Raw genomic sequence first — 18,196 nt, 5'->3', positions numbered from 1 at the left:
GTGTCACAAGCATTGAGGCCCAGGACAAAGGGCGCCTTCTTTGTCTGCACAGCTGCCCAAACTCTCACTTCTCCACTCAGGCCGCCCTCTTACCTGAAGTGTGTGTGGAACCTGTCCGCGCAGTACACCTCGCTGCACAGCTAACCATAGGTCTGGGCATCATAGCTTCCTGCCAGGTGACCGAAGTTCGCAGGCAGATGGGTCCCTGGGACACACGCAGAGAGGATCCTGCCCGGGCCACAGGCCGCCCACTGCCACTGCCCCAGATCGTGGGTCACAAAGCAGCCCTGTCTGAGGCCGTGCCTCTAGAGGGAGTAGTGGACCAACACTTGTAGGAAACGGGGTCCTCGCGGGCAACTCATTGGAGGGACACAAATAAATCTTTGCGGACTTTCTGATGAAACTTACGAGTGTTCACACCTAAGCCTCTTACAAAGTCAGATGTTTAGCTAAACATGAGCTCATGATCTAAATTTACACAATAATGAAGAAATCAGCTACAGGGGGAGACTATCAGCAAAAACAATCAATACCAGAATTAGATTCCCTAGGCCATCGATCAGACGTTGGAATAATCAGGTGCAAGGCAGAAAATATACATAAAACTGGAACGGAAACAAGGAACAAGGATGTTTTCAAAGACTGGTAGGATCTCTAAAACCTTTTTAAAGTACATGTCATTGATAAAGCTAAATACTCAAAGGTTGTGTAATACAACAGATTCATCACTGAGAAGAGTGAAATTATGCTGTTTTGAAAACTATGGCAGGTCAGATTTTCTGCCTAAATATATAAGAAGATTTCTCTGAAAACTACACATTATTTCAAAGAGTTATGGGCTGTGAAATAAGTTAAGATTATTTCAAAGGGTTTGTCTGCAAAGAAAGGTGAGATGTAGGAAATCACAGAAAGTCGAGGGGAAAATAGGTCAATGTATACGTTGCTATATTGTGAACTAAGCCTTTGGCCAACAACAATGTAGAGGACCTGACCCTTAGAAACTTAAAGTAAGCTGGAATCTTTAAAAATTCAAATCTCTATAAGTAAAAAGATTTATTAAAATGAATAACCAAGTGTTTTAATTGACATCAGAAGATCAAAACAATAAACCCTGAGAACATAGAAAAAAGATAAATAAAGATATGAGCAGAACTTAATACCACAGAAAACTTATAAAATTCAGTTGAGGTAGTAAGTCCAAAGAATATTCTTTGACAAGATTTAAAAGACACACTTTGATTAAAGAAAACCAAAACATAAGTAAAGAATATACAGAAAGAATCAGGACAATGTTATAGCAGAGAATATATGAAATGCCAGTAAATTTGAACATTTGTGTAAAGTGGACCATTTCCTAGCTCCTAAAGTTTACCAAAATTGACACAAGAGGAAATCATTTAAGGTCATCATGTCTGCCCTTGGCATTCTCGGAATGCCCTGGCCTCAGAATGCAGCATCTGTAGTCCATGGTAACCTGCGGAGAGGGGGCGGGGCTGAGGGAGGTTGGAACACTGCCTTCACTGAGGGAGTGGGTGGGGCCATCTCTGCTGTGACTGAACAAAGGGCAGGGGAGAAGTGGGCCAACGGCAGGGCCCTCAGAGCCCGGCAGGCCCAGTCGTGTGTCACAAGCATTTAGGCCCAGGCCAAAGTGCGCCTTCTTTGTCTGCACAGCTGCCCAAACTCTCACCTTTCCACTCAGGCCGCCCTCTTACTTGAAGTGTGTGTGGAACTGGTCCGCGCAGTACACCGCGATTCAAAGCTAACCATAGGTCTGGGCATCATAGCTTCCTGCCAGGTGACCGAAGTTCGCAGGCAGATGGGTCGTGGGACACACGTGGGGAGCCTCCTGCCCAGGCCACAGGCCGCCCAAAGCCACTATCCCAGATCGGGGGCAGCAAAGCAGTCCTCTCTGAGTCCCAGCCTCTAGAGGGAGTAGTGGACCAACACTTGTAGAAAAAGGGGTCCGCGCGGGTAACTCATTGGAGGGACACAAACAAATCTTTGCGGACTTTCTGCTGTAGCTTACGAGCGTTCACACCTAAGCCTCTTACAGGGTCAGCTGTTTAGCTCAACATGAGCTCATGATCTAAATTTACACAATAATGAAGAAATCAGCTACAGGGGGAGACAAGCAGCAAAAACAATCAATACCAGGATTAGATTCCCTAGGCCAACCATCAGATGTTGGAATAATCAGGTGCAAGGCAGAAAGTATACACAAAACTTGAACTGAAACAAGGAAGAAGGATGTTTTCAAAGACTGGTACTATCTCTAAAACATTTTTAAAGTACATGTCATTGATAAAGCTAAATACTCAATGGTTGTGTAATACAACAGATTCATCATTGAGAAGAGTGAAATTAGGCTGTTTTGAAAACTATGGCAGTTCAGAATTTCTGCATTATTATATAAGAAGATTTCTCTAAAAAATACACATTATTTCAAAGACTTATTGGCTGTGAAATAAGTTAAGGGTATTTCAAATGGCTTGTCTGCAAGGAAAGGTGAGATGTAGGGAATCACAGAAAGTCGAGGGGAAAATAGGTCAATATATACGTTGCTATATTGTGAACTAAGCCTTTGGCCAGCCACAATGTAGAGGACCTGACCCTTAGAAACTTACAAGTAAGCTGGAATCTTTAAAAATTCATATCTGTATAAGTAAAAAGATTTATTAAAATGAATAACCAAGTGTTTTAATTGACATCAGTATATCAAAACAATAAACCTGAGAACATAGAAAAAATATAAATAAAGATATGAGCAGAACTTAATACAATAGAAAACGTATAAAATTCAGGTGATGTAGTAAGTCCAAAGAATATTCTTTGACAAAATTAAAAGACAAACTTTGATTAAGGAAAACCAAAACATAAGTAAAGAATATACAGAAAGAACCAGGAGAATGTTATAGCAGAGAATATCTGAAATGCCAGTCAATTTGAACATTTGTGTAAAGTGGACCAGTTCCTAGCTCCTAAAGTTTACCAAAACTGACACAGGAGGAAATCATTTAAGGTCATCATGTCTGCCCTTGGCATTCTCGCAATGCCCTGGACTCAGAATGCAGCATCTGTAGTCCATGGTAACCTGCGGAGAAGGGGCGGGTCTGAGGGAGGTTGGAACACTGCCCTCACTGAGGGAGTGGGTGGGGCCATCTCTGCTGTGACTGAACAAAGGGCAGGGGAGAAGTGGGCCAACGGCAGGGCCCTCGGAGCCCGGCAGGACCAGTCGTGTGTCACAAGCATTGAGGCCCAGGCCAAAGTGCGCCTTCTTTGTCTGCACAGCTGCCCAAACTCTCACCTTTCCACTCAGGCCGCCCTCTTACTTGAAGTGTGTGTGGAACCTGTCCGCGCAGTACACCTCGCTGCACAGCTAACCATAGGTCTGGGCATCATAGCTTCCTGCCAGGTGACCGAAGTTCGCAGGCAGATGGGTCCCTGGGACACACGCAGAGAGGATCCTGCCCGGGCCACAGGCCGCCCAAAGCCACTATCCCAGATCGGGGGCAGCAAAGCAGTCCTCTCTGAGTCCCAGCCTCTAGAGGGAGTAGTGGACCAACACTTGTAGAAAAAGGGGTCCGCGCGGGTAACTCATTGGAGGGACACAAACAAATCTTTGCGGACTTTCTGCTGTAGCTTACGAGCGTTCACACCTAAGCCTCTTACAGGGTCAGCTGTTTAGCTCAACATGAGCTCATGATCTAAATTTACACAATAATGAAGAAATCAGCTACAAGGGGAGACAAGCAGCAAAAACAATCAATACCAGAATTAGATTCCCTAGGCCAACCATCAGATGTTGGAATAATCAGGTGCAAGGCAGAAAGTATACACAAAACTTGAACTGAAACAAGGAAGAAGGATGTTTTCAAAGACTGGTACTATCTCTAAAACATTTTTAAAGTACATGTCATTGATAAAGCTAAATACTCAATGGTTGTGTAATACAACAGATTCATCATTGAGAAGAGTGAAATTAGGCTGTTTTGAAAACTATGGCAGTTCAGAATTTCTGCATTATTATATAAGAAGATTTCTCTAAAAAATACACATTATTTCAAAGACTTATTGGCTGTGAAATAAGTTAAGGGTATTTCAAATGGCTTGTCTGCAAGGAAAGGTGAGATGTAGGGAATCACAGAAAGTCGAGGGGAAAATAGGTCAATATATACGTTGCTATATTGTGAACTAAGCCTTTGGCCAGCCACAATGTAGAGGACCTGACCCTTAGAAACTTACAAGTAAGCTGGAATCTTTAAAAATTCAAATCTGTATAAGTAAAAAGATTTATTAAAATGAATAACCAAGTGTTTTAATTGACATCAGTATATCAAAACAATAAACCTGAGAACATAGAAAAAATATAAATAAAGATATGAGCAGAACTTAATACAATAGAAAACGTATAAAATTCAGGTGATGTAGTAAGTCCAAAGAATATTCTTTGACAAAATTAAAAGACAAACTTTGATTAAGGAAAACCAAAACATAAGTAAAGAATATACAGAAAGAACCAGGAGAATGTTATAGCAGAGAATATATGAAATGCCAGTCAATTTGAACATTTGTGTAAAGTGGACCAGTTCCTAGCTCCTAAAGTTTACCAAAACTGACACAGGAGGAAATCATTTAAGGTCATCATGTCTGCCCTTGGCATTCTCGCAATGCCCTGGACTCAGAATGCAGCATCGGTAGTCCATGGTAACCTGCGGAGAAGGGGCGGGTCTGAGGGAGGTTGGAACACTGCCCTCACAGAGGGAGTGGGTGTGGCCATCTCTGCTGTGACTGAACAAAGGGCAGGGGAGAAGGGGGCCCAGGGCAGGGCCCTCAGAGCCCGGCAGGCCCAGTCGTGTGTCACAAGCATTGAGGCCCAGGACAAAGGGCGCCTTCTTTGTCTGCACAGCTGCCCAAACTCTCACCTTTCCACTCAGGCCGCCCTCTTACCTGAAGTGTGTGTGGAACCTCTCCGCGCAGTACACCTCGCTGCACAGCTAACCATAGGTCTGGGCATCATAGCTTCCTGCCAGGTGACCGAAGTTCGCAGGCAGATGGGTCCCTGGGACACACGCAGAGAGGATCCTGCCCGGGCCACAGGCCGCCCACTGCCACTGCCCCAGATCGTGGGTCACAAAGCAGCCCTGTCTGAGGCCGTGCCTCTAGAGGGAGTAGTGGACCAACACTTGTAGGAAACGGGGTCCTCGCGGGCAACTCATTGGAGGGACACAAATAAATCTTTGCGGACTTTCTGATGAAACTTACGAGTGTTCACACCTAAGCCTCTTACAAAGTCAGATGTTTAGCTAAACATGAGCTCATGATCTAAATTTACACAATAATGAAGAAATCAGCTACAGGGGGAGACTATCAGCAAAAACAATCAATACCAGAATTAGATTCCCTAGGCCATCGATCAGACGTTGGAATAATCAGGTGCAAGGCAGAAAATATACATAAAACTGGAACGGAAACAAGGAACAAGGATGTTTTCAAAGACTGGTAGGATCTCTAAAACCTTTTTAAAGTACATGTCATTGATAAAGCTAAATACTCAAAGGTTGTGTAATACAACAGATTCATCACTGAGAAGAGTGAAATTATGCTGTTTTGAAAACTATGGCAGGTCAGATTTTCTGCCTAAATATATAAGAAGATTTCTCTGAAAACTACACATTATTTCAAAGAGTTATGGGCTGTGAAATAAGTTAAGATTATTTCAAAGGGTTTGTCTGCAAAGAAAGGTGAGATGTAGGAAATCACAGAAAGTCGAGGGGAAAATAGGTCAATGTATACGTTGCTATATTGTGAACTAAGCCTTTGGCCAACAACAATGTAGAGGACCTGACCCTTAGAAACTTAAAGTAAGCTGGAATCTTTAAAAATTCAAATCTCTATAAGTAAAAAGATTTATTAAAATGAATAACCAAGTGTTTTAATTGACATCAGAAGATCAAAACAATAAACCCTGAGAACATAGAAAAAAGATAAATAAAGATATGAGCAGAACTTAATACCACAGAAAACTTATAAAATTCAGTTGAGGTAGTAAGTCCAAAGAATATTCTTTGACAAGATTTAAAAGACACACTTTGATTAAAGAAAACCAAAACATAAGTAAAGAATATACAGAAAGAATCAGGACAATGTTATAGCAGAGAATATATGAAATGCCAGTAAATTTGAACATTTGTGTAAAGTGGACCATTTCCTAGCTCCTAAAGTTTACCAAAATTGACACAAGAGGAAATCATTTAAGGTCATCATGTCTGCCCTTGGCATTCTCGGAATGCCCTGGCCTCAGAATGCAGCATCTGTAGTCCATGGTAACCTGCGGAGAGGGACCGGGGCTGAGGGAGGTTGGAACACTGCCTTCACTGAGGGAGTGGGTGGGGCCATCTCTGCTGTGACTGAACAAAGGGCAGGGGAGAAGTGGGCCAACGGCAGGGCCCTCAGAGCCCGGCAGGCCCAGTCGTGTGTCACAAGCATTTAGGCCCAGGCCAAAGTGCGCCTTCTTTGTCTGCACAGCTGCCCAAACTCTCACCTTTCCACTCAGGCCGCCCTCTTACTTGAAGTGTGTGTGGAACTGGTCCGCGCAGTACACCGCGATTCAAAGCTAACCATAGGTCTGGGCATCATAGCTTCCTGCCAGGTGACCGAAGTTCGCAGGCAGATGGGTCGTGGGACACACGTGGGGAGCCTCCTGCCCAGGCCACAGGCCGCCCAAAGCCACTATCCCAGATCGGGGGCAGCAAAGCAGTCCTCTCTGAGTCCCAGCCTCTAGAGGGAGTAGTGGACCAACACTTGTAGAAAAAGGGGTCCGCGCGGGTAACTCATTGGAGGGACACAAACAAATCTTTGCGGACTTTCTGCTGTAGCTTACGAGCGTTCACACCTAAGCCTCTTACAGGGTCAGCTGTTTAGCTCAACATGAGCTCATGATCTAAATTTACACAATAATGAAGAAATCAGCTACAAGGGGAGACAAGCAGCAAAAACAATCAATACCAGAATTAGATTCCCTAGGCCAACCATCAGATGTTGGAATAATCAGGTGCAAGGCAGAAAGTATACACAAAACTTGAACTGAAACAAGGAAGAAGGATGTTTTCAAAGACTGGTACTATCTCTAAAACATTTTTAAAGTACATGTCATTGATAAAGCTAAATACTCAAAGGTTGTGTAATACAACAGATTCATCATTGAGAAGAGTGAAATTATGCTGTTTTGAAAACTATGGCAGGTCAGATTTTCTGCCTATACATATAAGAAGATTTCTCTGAAAAATACACATTATTTCAAAGACTTATTGGCTGTGAAATAAGTTAAGGTTATTTCAAATGGCTTGTCTGCAAAGAAAGGTGAGATGTAGGAAATCACAGAAAGTCGAGGGGAAAATAGGTCAATATATACTTTGCTATATTGTGAACTAAGCTTTTGGCCAGCCACAATGTAGAGGACCTGACACTTAGAAACTTACAAGTAAGCTGGAATCTTGAAAAATTCAAATCTTTATAAGTAAAAAGATTTATTAAAATGAATAACCAAGTGCTTTAATTGACATCAGAAGATCAAAACAATAAACCCTGAGAACATAGAAAAAAGATAAATAAAGATATGAGCAGAACTTAATACCACAGAAAACGTATAAAATTCAGTTGAGGTAGTAAGTCCAAAGAATATTCTTTGACAAGATTTAAAAGACACAATTTGATTAAGGAAAACCAAAACATAAGTAAAGAATGTACAGAAAGAATCAGGACAATGTTATAGCAGAGAATATCTGAAATGCCAGTAAATTTGAACATTTGTGTAAAGTGGACCATTTCCTAGCTCCTAAAATTTACCAAAATTGACACAAGAGGAAATCATTTAAGGTCATCATGTCTGCCCTTGGCATTCTCGGAACGCCCTCGGCTCAGAATGCAGCATCTGTAGTCCATGGTAACCTGCGGAGAGGGGGCGGGGCTGAGGGAGTTTGGAACAATGCCTTCACTGAGGGAGTGGGTGGGGCCATCTCTGCTGTGCCTGAACAAAGGGCAGGGGATAAGGGGGTCAACGCCGGGCCCTCAGAGCCCGGCAGGCCCAGTCGTGTGTCACAAGCATTTAGGCACAGGTCAAAGTGCACCTTCTTTGTCTGCACAGCTGCCCAAACTCTCACCTTTCCACTCAGGCCGCCATCTTACTTGAAGTGTGTGTGGAACTGGTCCGTGCAGTACACCTCGCTGCAAAGCTAACCATAGGTCTGGGCATCATAGCTTCCTGCCAGGTGACCGAAGTTCGCAGGCAGATGGGTCGTGGGACACACGTGGGGAGCCTCCTGCCCAGGCCACAGGCCGCCCAAAGCCACTATCCCAGATCGGGGGCGGCAAAGCAGTCCTGTCTGAGTCCCAGCCTCTATAGGGTGTAGTGGACCAACACATGTAGAAAAAGGGGTCCGTGCGGGTAACTCATTGGAGGGACACAAAAAAATCTTTGCCGACTTTCTGCTGAAGCTTACGAGCGTTCACACCTAAGACTCTTACAATGTCAGCTGTTTAGCTAAAAATGAGCTCATGATCTAAATTTACACAATAATGAAGAAATCAGCTACAAGGGGAGAGAAGGAGCAAAAACAATCAATACCAGAATTAGATTCCCTAGGCCAACCATCAGATGTTGGAATAATCAGGTGCAAGGCAGAAAGTATACACAAAACTGGAACTGAAACAAGGAACAAGGATGTTTTCAAAGACTGGTAGGATCTCTAAAACATTTTTAAAGTACATGTCATTGATAAAGCTAAATAATCAAAGGTGGTGTAATACAACAGATTCATCATTGAGAAGAGTGAAATTATGCTGTTTTGAAAATTTTGGCAGGTCAGATTTTATGCCTAAATATATAGGAAGATTTCTCTGAAAAATGCACATTAATTCAAAGACTTATTGGCTGTGAAATAAGTTAAGTTTATTTCAAATGGCTTGTCTGCAAAGAAAGGTGAGATGTAGGAAATCACAGAAAGTCGAGGGGAAAATAGGTCAATATATACTCTGCTATATTGTGAACTAAGCCTTTGGCCAGCCACAATGTAGAGGACCTGACCCTTAGAAACTTACAAGTAAGCTGGAATCTTTAAAAACTCAAATCTTTATAAGTAAAAAGATTTATTAAAATGAATAACCAAGTGTTTTAATTGACATCAGAAGATCAATACAATAAACCCTGAGAACATAGAAAAAAGATAAATAAAGATATGAGCAGAACTTAATACCATAGAAAACGTATAAAATTCAGTTGAGGTAGTAAGTCCAAAGAATATTCTTTGACAAGATTTAAAGGACACACTTTGATTAAGGAAAACCAAAACATAAGTAAAGAATAAACAGAAAGAATCAGGACAATGTTATAGCAGAGAGTATATGAAATGCCAGTAAATTTGAACGTTTGTGTAAAGTGGACCAGTTCCTAGCTCCTAAAATTTACCAAAACTGACACAAGAGGAAATCATTTAAGGTCATCATGTCAGCCCTTGGCATTCTCGGAATGCCCTGGACTCAGAATGCAGCATCTTTAGTCCATGGTAACCTTCGGAGAGGGGGCGGGGCTGAGGGAGTTTGGAACACTGCCCTCACAGAGGGAGTGGGTGTGGCCATCTCTGCTGTGACTGAACAAAGGGCAGGGGAGCAGGGGGCCCAGGGCAGGGCCCTCAGAGCACGGCAGGCCCAGTGGGGTGTCAAAAGCATTTAGGCCCAGGCCAAAGTGCGCCTTCTTTGTCTGCACAGCGGCACAAACTCTCACCTTTCCACTCAGGCCGCCCTCTTACTTGAAGTGTGTGTGGAACCGGTCCACGCAGTACACCTCGATGCAAAGCTAACCATAGGTCTGGCCATCATAGCTTCCTGCCAGGTGACCGAAGTTCGCAGGCAGATGGGTCGTGGGACACACGTGGGGAGCCTCCTGCCCAGGCCACAGGCCGCCCAAAGCCACTATCCCAGATCGGGGGCAGCAAAGCCGTCCTGTCTGAGTCCCAGCCTCTAGAGGGAGTAGTGGACCAACACTTGTAGAAAAAGGGGTCCGCGCGGGTAACTCATTGGAGGGACACAAAAAATTCTTTGCGGACTTTCTGCTGAAGCTTACGAGCGTTCACACCTAAGCCTCTTACAAGGTCAGCTGTTTGGATAAACATGAGCTCATGATCTAAATTTACACAATAATGAAGAAATCAGCTACAAGGGGAGACAAGCAGCAAAAACAATCAATACCAGAATTAGATTCCCTAGGCCAACCATCAGATGTTGGAATAATCAGGTGCAAGGCAGAAAGTATACATAAAACTTGAACTGAAACAAGGAACAAGTATGTTTTCAAAGACTGGTAGGATCTCTAAAACATTTTTAAAGTACATGTCATTGATAAAGCTAAATACTCAATGGTTGTGTAATACAACAGATTCAACATTGAGAAGAGTGAAATTATGCTGTTTTGAAAACTATGGCAGGTCAGATTTTCTGCCTAATTATATAAGAAGATTTCTCTAAAAAATACACATTATTTCAAAGACTTATTGGCTGTGAAATAAGTTAAGGTTATTTCAAAAGGCTTGTGTGCAAAGAAAGGTGAGATGTAGGTAATCACAGAAAGTCGAGGGGAAAATAGGTCAATATATACATTGCTATATGTTGAACTAAGACATAGGCCAGGCACAATGTAGAGGACCTGACCCTTAGAAACTTACAAGTAAGCTGGAATCTTGAAAAGTTGAAATCCTTATAAGTAAAAAGATTTGTTAAAATGATTAACGAAGTGTTATAATTGACATCAGAATATATAAACAATAAACCTGAGAACATAGAAAACATATAAATAAAGATATGAGCAGAACTTAATACAATAGAAAACGTATAAAATTCAGGTGATGTAGTAAGTCCAAAGAATATTCTTTGACAAGATTAAAAGACACACTTTGATTAAGGAAAACCAAAACATAAGTAAAGAATATACAGAAAGAATCAGGATAATGTTATAGCAGAGAGTATATGAAATGCCAGGAAATTTGAACGTTTGTGTAAAGTGGACCAGTTCCTAGCTCCTAAAATTTACCAAAACTGACACAAGAGGAAATCATTTAAGGTCATCATGTCAGCCCTTGGCATTCTCGGAATGCCCTGGCCTCAGAATGCAGCATCTGTAGTCCATGGTAACCTGCGGAGAGGGGTCGGGGCTGAGGGAGGTTGGAACACTGCCCTCACAGAGGGAGTGGGTGTGGCCATCTCTGCTGTGACTGAACAAAGGGCAGGGGAGCAGGGGGCACAGGGCAGGGCCCTCAGAGCCTGGCAGGCCCAGTGGGGTGTCACAAGCATTTAGGCCCAGGACAAAGGGCGCCTTCTTTGTCTGCACTGCTGCCCAAACTCTCACCTTTCCACTCAGGGCGCCCTGTGACTTGAAGTGTGTGTGGAACCTGTCAGCGCAGTACACCTCGCTGCACAGATAACCATAGGTCTGGGCATCGTAGCTTCCTGCCAGGTGACTGAAGTTCGCAGGCAGATGGGTCCCTGGGACACACGCACAGAGGCTCCTGCCCAGGCCACAGGCCACCCACTGCCACTGCCACAGATCTTGGGGCACAAAACAGCCCAGTCTGAGGCCGTGCCTCTAGAGGGAGTAGTGGACCAACACTTGTAGTCAACGTGGTCCTCGCGGGCAACACATTGGAGGGACACAAATAAATCTTTGCGGACTTTCTGATGAAACTTACGAGGGTTCACAACTAAGCCTCTTACAAAGTCAGATGTTTAGCTAAACATGAGCTCATGATCTAATTTTACACAATAATGAAGAAATCAGCTACAGGGGGAGACAATCAGCAAAAACAATCAATACCAGAATTAGATTCCCTAGGCTATCGATCAGACGTTGGAATAATCAGGTGCAAGGCAGAAAATATACATAAAACTGGAACTGAAACAAGGAACAAGGATGTTTTCAAAGACTGGTAGGATCTCTAAAACATTTTTAAAGTACATGTCATTGATAAAGCTAAATACTCAATGGTTGTATAATACAACAGATTCATCATTGAGAAGAGTGAAATTATGCTCTTTTGAAAATTATGGCAGGTCAGATTTTCTGCCTAAATATATAAGAAGATTTCTCTGAAAAATGCACATTATTTCAAAGACTTATTGGCTGTGAAATAAGTTAAGTTTATTTCAAATGGCTTGTCTGCAAAGAAAGGTGAGATGTAGGAAATCACAGAAAGTCGAGGGGAAAGTAGGTCAATATATACTTTGCTATATTTTGAACTAAGCCTTTGGCCAGCCACAATGTAGAGGACCTGACCCTTAGAAACTTACAAGTAAGCTGGAATCTTGAAACGTTCAAATCTTTATAAGTAAAAAGATTTATTAAAATGAATAACCAAGTGTTTTAATTGACAACAGAATATCAAAACAATAAACCTTAGAACATAGAAAACATATAAATAAAGATATGAGCAGAACTTAATACAATAGAAAACGTATAAAATTCAGGTGATGTAGTAAGTCCAAAGAATATTCTTTGACAAGATTAAAAGACACACTTTGATTAAGGAAAACCAAAACATAAGTAAAGAATATACAGAAAGAATCAGGACAATGTTATAGCAGAGAGTATATGAAATGCCAGTAAATTTGAAGGTTTGTGTAAAGTGGACCAGTTCCTAGCTCCTAAAATTTACCAAAACTGACACAAGAGGAAATCATTTAAGGTCATCATGTCAGCCCTTGGCATTCTCGGAATGCCCTGGACTCAGAATGCAGCATCCTTAGTCCATGGGAACCTGCGGAGAAGGGGTGAGGCTGAGGGAGTTTGGAACACTGCCCTCACAGAGGGAGTGGGTGTGGCAATCTCTGCTGTGACTGAACAAAGGGCAGGGGAGCAGGGGGCCCACGGCAGGGCCCTCAGAGCCCGGCAGGCCCAGTGGTGTGTCACAAGCATTTATGCCCAGGACAAAGGAAGCCTTCTTTGTCTGCACAGCTGCCCAAACTCTCACCTTTCCACTCAGGCCGCCCTCTTACTTGAAGGGTGTGTGGAACCTGTCCGCGCAGTACACCTCGCTGCACAGCTAACCATAGGTCTTGGCATCGTAGCTTCCTGTCAGGTGACCGAAATTCGCAGGCAGATGGGTCCCTGGGACACACGCAGAGAGGCTCCTGCCCCGGCCACAGGCCACCCACTGCCACTGCCACAGATCGTGGGGCACAAAGCAGCCCTGTCTGAGGCCGTGCCTCTAGAGGGAGTAGTGGACCAACACTTGTAGTCAACGGGGTCCTCGCGGACAACTCATTGGAGGGACACAAATAAATCTTTGCGGACTTTCTGTTGAAACTTACGAGTGTTCACACCTAAGCCTCTTACAAAGTCAGATGTTTAGCTAAACATGAGCTCATGATCTAAATTTACACAATAATGAAGAAATCAGCTACAGGGGGAGACAATCAGCAAAAACAATCAATACCAGAATTAGATTCCCTAGGCCATCGATCAGACGTTGGAATAATCAGATGCAAGGCAGAAAATATACATAAAACTGGAACTGAAACAAGGAACAAGGATGTTTTCAAAGACTGGTAGGATCTCTAAAACATTTTTAAAGTACATGTCACTGATAAAGCTAAATACTCAAAGGTTGTGTAATACAACAGATTCATCATTGAGAAGAGTGAAATTATGCTGTTTTGAAAACTATGGCAGGTCAGAATTTCTGCCTAAATATATAATAAGATTTCTCAGAAAAATGCACATTATTTCAAAGACTTATTGGCTGTGAAATAAGTTAAGGTTATTTCAAATGGCTTGTCTGCAAAGAAAGGTGAGATGTAGGGAATCACAGAAAGTCGAGGGGAAAATAGGTCAATATATACTTTGCTATATTTTGAACTAAGCCTTTGGCCAGCCACAATGTAGAGGACCTGACCCTTAGAAACTTACAAGTAAGCTGGAATCTTTAAAAATTCAAATCTTTATAAGTAAAAAGATTTATTAAAATGAATAACCAAGTGTTTTAATTGACATCAGAAGATCAAAACAATAAACCCTGAGAACATAGAAAACATATAAATAAACATATGAGCAGAACTTAATACAATAGAAAACGTATAAAATTCAGGTGATGTAGTAAGTCCAAAGAATATTCTTTGACAAGATTAAAAGACACACTTTGATTAAGGAAAACCAAAACATAAGTAAAGAATATACAGAAAGAATCAGGACAACGTTATAGAAGAGAGTATATGAAATGCCAGTAAATTTGAAAGTTTGTGTAAAGTGGACCAGTTCCTAGCTCCTAAAATTTACCAAAACTGACACAAGAGGAAATCATTTAAGGTCATCATGTCAGCCCTTGGCATTCTCGGAATGCCCTGGACTCAGAATGCAGCATCTTTAGTCCATGGTAACCTGCGGAGAGGGGGCGGGGCTGAGGGAGTTTGGAACACTGCCCTCACAGAGGGAGTGGGTGTGGCCATCTCTGCTGTGACTGAACAAAGGGCAGGGGAGCAGGGGTCCCAGGGCAGGGCCCTCAGAGCCCGGCAGGCCCAGTGGGGTGTCACAAGCATTTAGGCCCAGGAAAAAGGGCGCCTTCTTTGTCTGCACAGCGGCGCAAACTCTCACCTTTCCACTCAGGCCGCCCTCTTACTTGAAGTGTGTGTGGAACCTGTCCGTGCAGTAGACCTCGCTGCACAGCTAACCATAGGTCTGGGCATCGTAGCTTCCTGCCAGGTGACCGAAGTTCGCAGGCAGATGGGTCCCTGGGACACACGCAGAGAGGCTCCTGCCCCGGCCACAGGCCACCCACTGCCACTGCCACAGATCGTGGGGCACAAAGCAGCCCTGTCTGAGGCTGTGCCTCTAGAGGGAGTAGTGGACCAACACTTGTAGTCAACGGGGTCCTCGCGGGCAACTCATTGGAGGGACACAAATAAATCTTTGCGGAGTTTCTGATGAAACTTACGAGTGTTCACACCTAAGCCTCTTACAAAGTCGGATGTTTAGGTAAACATGAGCCATGATCTAATTTTACACAATAATGAAGAAATCAGCTATAGGGGGAGAAATTAGCAAAAACAATCAATACCAGAATTAGATTCCCTAGGCCATCGATCAGACGTTGGAATAATCAGGTGCAAGGCAGAAAATATACAAAAACTGGAACTGAAACAAGGAACAAGGATATTTTCAAAGACTGGTAGGATCTCTAAAACATTTTTAAAGTACATGTCATTGATAAAGCTAAATACTCAAAGGTTGTGTAATACAACAGATTCATCATTGAGAAGAGTGAAATTATGCTGTTTTGAAAACTATGGCAGGTAAGATTTTCTGCCTATACATATAAGAAGATTTCTCTGAAAAATACACATTATTTCAAAGACTTATTGGCTGTGAAATAAGTTAAGGTTATTTCAAATGGCTTGTCTGCAAAGAAAGGTGAGATGTCGGAAATCACAGAAAGTCGAGGGGAAAATAGGTCAATATATACTTTGCTATATTGTGAACTAAGCTTTTGGCCAGCCACAATGTAGAGGACATGACACTTAGAAACTTACAAGTAAGCTGGAATCTTTAAAAATTCAAATCTTTATAAGTAAAAAGATTTATTAAAATAAATAACCAAGTGTTTTAATTGACATCAGAAGATCAAAACAATAAACCCTGAGAACATAGAAAAAAGATAAATAAAGATATGAGCAGAACTTAATACCACAGAAAACGTATAAAATTCAGTTGAGGTAGTAAGTCCAAAGAATATTCTTTGACAAGATTTAAAAGACACAATTTGATTAAGGAAAACCAAAACATAAGTAAAGAATGTACAGAAAGAATCAGGACAATGTTATAGCAGAGAATATCTGAAATGCCAGTAAATTTGAATATTTGTGTAAAGTGGAGCATTTCCTAGCTCCTAAAATTTACCAAAATTGACACAAGAGGAAATCATTTAAGGTCATCATGTCTGCCCTTGGCATTCTCGGAACGCCCTCGGCTCAGAATGCAGCATCTGTAGTCCATGGTAACCTGCGGAGAGGGGGCGGGGCTGAGGGAGTTTGGAACAATGCCTTCACTGAGGGAGTGGGTGGGGCCATCTCTGCTGTGCCTGAACAAAGGGCAGGGGATAAGGGGGTCAACGCCGGGCCCTCAGAGCACGGCAGGCCCAGTCGTGTGTCACAAGCATTTAGGCACAGGTCAAAGTGCGCCTTCTTTGTCTGCACAGCTGCCCAAACTCTCACCTTTCCACTCAGGCCGCCCTCTTACTTGAAGTGTGTGTGGAACTGGTTCGTGCAGTACACCTCGCTGCAAAGCTAACCATAGGTCTGGGCATCATAGCTTCCTGCCAGGTGACCGAAGTTCGCAGGCAGATGGGTCGTGGGACACACGTGGGGAGACTCCTGCCCAGGCCACAGGCCGCCCAAAGCCACTATCCCAGATCGGGGGCGGCAAAGCAGTCCTGTCTGAGTCCCAGCCTCTAGAGGGTGTAGTGGACCAACACATGTAGAAAAAGGGGTCCGTGCGGGTAACTCATTGGAGGGACACAAAAAAATCTATGCCGACTTTCTGCTGAAGCTTACGAGCGTTCACACCTAAGACTCTTACAAGGTCAGCTGTTTAGCTAAAAATGAGCTCATGATCTAAATTTACACAATAATGAAGAAATCAGCTACAAGGGGAGAGAAGCAGCAAAAACAATCAATACCAGAATTAGATTCCCTAGGCCAACCATCAGATGTTGGAATAATCAGGTGCAAGGCAGAAAGTATACACAAAACTGGAACTGAAACAAGGAACAAGGATGTTTTCAAAGACTGGTAGGATCTCTAAAACATTTTTAAAGTACATGTCATTGATAAAGCTAAATAATCAAAGGTGGTGTAATACAACAGATTCATCATTGAGAAGAGTGAAATTATGCTGTTTTGAAAATTTTGGCAGGTCAGATTTTATGCCTAAATATATAGGAAGATTTCTCTGAAAAATGCACATTAATTCAAAGACTTATTGGCTGTGAAATAAGTTAAGTTTATTTCAAATGGCTTGTCTGCAAAGAAAGGTGAGATGTAGGAAATCACAGAAAGTCGAGGGGAAAATAGGTCAATATATACTCTGCTATATTGTGAACTAAGCCTTTGGCCAGCCACAATGTAGAGGACATGACCCTTAGAAACTTACAAGTAAGCTGGAATCTTTAAAAACTCAAATCTTTATAAGTAAAAAGATTTATTAAAATGAATAACCAAGTGTTTTAATTGACATCAGAAGATCAATACAATAAACACTGAGAATATAGAAAAAAGATAAATAAAGATATGAGCAGAACTTAATACAATAGAAAACGTATAAAATTCAGGTGATGTAGTAAGTCCAAAGAATATTCTTTGACAAAATTAAAAGACAAACTTTGATTAAGGAAAACCAAAACATAAGTAAAGAATATACAGAAAGAACCAGGAGAATGTTATAGCAGAGAATATATGAAATGCCAGTCAATTTGAACATTTGTGTAAAGTGGACCAGTTCCTAGCTCCTAAAGTTTACCAAAACTGACACAGGAGGAAATCATTTAAGGTCATCATGTCTGCCCTTGGCATTCTCGCAATGCCCTGGACTCAGAATGCAGCATCTGTAGTCCATGGTAACCTGCGGAGAAGGGGCGGGTCTGAGGGAGGTTGGAACACTGCCTTCACTGAGGGAGTGGGTGGGGCCATCTCTGCTGTGACTGAACAAAGGGCAGGGGAGAAGTGGGCCAACGGCAGGGCCCTCAGAGCCCGGCAGGACCAGTCGTGTGTCACAAGCATTGAGGCCCAGGCCAAAGTGCGCCTTCTTTGTCTGCACAGCTGCCCAAACTCTCACCTTTCCACTCAGGCCGCCCTCTTACTTGAAGTGTGTGTGGAACCTGTCCGCGCAGTACACCTCGCTGCACAGCTAACCATAGGTCTGGGCATCATAGCTTCCTGCCAGGTGACCGAAGTTCGCAGGCAGATGGGTCCCTGGGACACACGCAGAGAGGATCCTGCCCGGGCCACAGGCCGCCCAAAGCCACTATCCCAGATCGGGGGCAGCAAAGCAGTCCTCTCTGAGTCCCAGCCTCTAGAGGGAGTAGTGGACCAACACTTGTAGAAAAAGGGGTCCGCGCGGGTAACTCATTGGAGGGACACAAACAAATCTTTGCGGACTTTCTGC

The sequence above is a fragment of the Mesoplodon bidens genome (genome assembly GCF_964165515.1).
Source record: "Mesoplodon bidens genome assembly, chromosome: Y".
In the NCBI taxonomy this organism is placed as follows: Eukaryota; Metazoa; Chordata; class Mammalia; order Artiodactyla; family Ziphiidae; genus Mesoplodon; species Mesoplodon bidens.
The sequence above is the reverse complement of the archived record's forward strand: the minus strand, read 5'-3'. Positions refer to the sequence as shown.